Source organism: Protopterus annectens, chromosome 1.part0 (genome assembly GCF_019279795.1).
Source record: "Protopterus annectens isolate FY-2018-M chromosome 1.part0, PAN1.0, whole genome shotgun sequence".
Taxonomy (NCBI): Eukaryota; Metazoa; Chordata; order Ceratodontiformes; family Protopteridae; genus Protopterus; species Protopterus annectens.
In genome coordinates this window covers 329,647,897-329,650,872 of record NC_056725.1, presented here as the reverse complement: position 1 = coordinate 329,650,872, position 2,976 = coordinate 329,647,897, and the positions used below count along the sequence as shown (strand labels likewise).

At 39.2% G+C, this 2,976-nt stretch overlaps 1 non-coding gene across 1 annotated transcript; it reads right to left on the bottom strand.

The window, feature by feature from the left end:
- Positions 1 to 334: 334 nt before the first annotated feature.
- LOC122802245 lies at positions 335 to 440 on the bottom strand. Its single transcript, XR_006364905.1, has one exon. It is a non-coding gene; the product is annotated as a U6 spliceosomal RNA (small nuclear RNA).
- Positions 441 to 2,976: the final 2,536 nt, after the last annotated feature.

The following is a 2,976-nucleotide window of genomic DNA, read 5'->3' as shown; positions in this document are numbered from 1 at the left end:
GGGCCATTTTAACTCTAGTCAATTTCCATTTCAAAGGTAAGAATCAAACCTTGTACCTTGTGTCTCTGAAGTAAACACCTTAGTCAGTATTACAACTACCAATTTTGCAGGTTAAAAGGTAAATACTAGGCTATCAATCTGCAGACTATTATGCACCTAGCTAATAACTAGGGGTCAGAATTAAAAATGGTGCCTTGTGTCTCTGAGGTAAACACCTTAACCATTATGCCAGCTCTACCCTGTGTAAAGGGCAAATAGATGCTTGAGGAGATTTGAACATATGACCTCTCAGTTTGCAAGGCTAATCCTACATCCCCTGAGCTACACAGCCACAAAAAATATAGAACGCTTCACGAATTTTGGTGCCATCCTTGGCAGGGGTCATACTAATATTGTCTGTATTGTTCCATTTTTTGTATATGTGCTGCCAAAGCAAGCACAAAACTGTTGTACCCAGTTTTATGTAACATTGTTGTTATATTATGAAGCAAGGACATGCAGGGGTCTTGCAGCCCACATGGAAATGTAGGTGTGGAACCTCCTGCAAAAACACCTTTTCTCAAGGTGCTTCAGGTTGTTTTTGTATGCCTTCCCACTGCATTAGGACACTTAGATTTATACTTTTTTCATGGTTAGGACACAAGTCCTGTGTATTGAGTATATCATAATTACTATTCACATTTTCATAAGATCATCATTATACAAGACACAACAAATTAAAGTCTTATTAATGCATTAAAAGGCTATATTTTTATTTTGTGTGATACTGATGTAGTCATCTCTCATAAACAGAAACCATATGCAAGTATGGAACTCAAGATAATTTCAGAGCAAAGTAAATTTCAGCAAGTGTACCCTAGTCCAAACTTCCTGTAGTGCAATGATCCAGCCAAAGGAAGCATTAAAACTGCCACAAATCTCATGAAGATGACTAAGAGCATTAACATTGACTGCTATGTGGCTTTGTATTTAACTTTTTGGAATATAGCAATATTATCTTGCATAGTGTCTTTCTTTTTCTTGCTCAACTATTAATGGACCATCTGAAATGAAACAAAACAAACAAAAAAAAAAAAAACAAGAGAGAGAGAGAGAGAGAGAGAGAGAGAGAATGATGTCTATTGTCTTTAAAATAAGTGGACAGAGTGAGAGTGTGGTAAAGTTCCACTGCAAAATGGACAGAGTAGTTAGAACTGTGAACACTTGGAATCACTCATTGTTTATACCATGTGTCTTACTGATCAGTGAAAAACATCTGGCTGTTTATTGCATTTGAGTTGCTTTGACTGGCATGTCAGTCATTGACAGACAAGATGGTGAACTGAAATGCATGAAATGGGGGAGGAGTTACCAAAATGATTGAGGAGAAGGGAGGAGGAGGTCACATGGGAGGGAACTGAAATAAATCTATTATATGGCACTTAGCCACAACAGGATTTCAGGTAATAGCACAAGTAGAGGACAGCTGTGTGAAACCCTTTAGACATGCACCATACATGGAGCTAGGGATTGTGGTGCATATGTCCTGTCCTGAAATGTCTATTCATTCTCAGCAGCAGTGTTCACAGAAAATCATTTAATGCAGTGGGCTAATACTATGAATCACTGCTCTGTAGCTTCTTGATATGAAGAGTTTGATTCCCTCTCCCTTCATTTACCTCCTGAACAGATGTGTAGAACATGTGTTTTTGACAAAGCCAAACATAACAGGATAACAGAAAGTTCACACCGGGGATCACACCAACAGCACTACTAGATAGGGGCCAAGGGTACTAGCTGCTAGTACAAGAGTCTAGGGAACTACTAAAGGGGCGGTGAATACCGCACAACTTGGCTGGGCTAATATATGCCTTCGGGCAGATAGCTCAGTACCAACTTATGAACCTATGAACCTATAATGTTGTCACTATATGTAAAAAGCTGATACAATAACAGCCTGAAATACAAATGCCTGCTACTCAGAGTAACAGGCGGCTTTGATGTTGCACACTGCCACTCTCTAATCTGGTATCCATCAACTGTACCTTATAGAGCAGAATAAATAAATGAAATTGTTTACTTTTGATATCTGTAGCAAAACATTTGCTAGATCGGAAATTGCAGTATGCATAGAGGGAAGCACATTCTTCAGTTCTGCTGCTACATAAAGTAGTGGAATTCATTTCCATACAAGCATGCAGAAATACCAGTGCAGAAATGAATACTATCATTGCATTACCACCTTGTGGCCTGGGTGGCTCCCCAGCTACAGTCCTGTGGTCTCTCTTAATGTTGTGACTTCAGTCTACAATGATTTACCTGAAAAACATATATTTGATGAGGAGCATACCAAACATATGAAGCTAAAATCCATACATTTGGCATAATTGTGAACAGTTAGCTATGCACTTAAAGTTACATTTTAGTCGAATTTGATCGAAAGTTTGTTGTTTGTTTGTTTAATTTAACTGTGGAGGCTGCCCACTAAAGTGTGCTAGCCTGTGTAGCTAATTTATCACTGTTTCTGCATTTTCTGTGTGTTTCTACCAAAAAAACAAAAAAATAATCCTTGTTTTCCCACCTTCCTCGACTAGTTTAGACCAGTTTACAGGCATTGCTGTATTTTGGGCTGTGGTGTAGTTCCTGTGTTGTCCATTACCTTACTTGGATAGAAGGAAGTTTCTTTGCTCACCAGTGGGAGTGGGGAGCCTTGAGCAGCCTACCTGTCCCTGTAGGAAGTGACCTCAACACAAGAAGCTGTAGTAATTGGTTGTTTTGGACTATTTCTAGCTCTTTTGTAGTTCACTGTTTAAAATCCGCCTCTGGGCATTTTTTTCTGGCTATACTGCTCAGACAAGCTCCTCGTGGGTCTGCAGAGTGGTCCTAGCAGCAGGGAACTCAGAAAAGCGACTACTTTCTGGATTTAAGTATCTTTGCTTTTTTTTCACTTGGAATAGCTTCTGTAGCTTACCCTGAACTAGCTTGAACTGTTTTTTA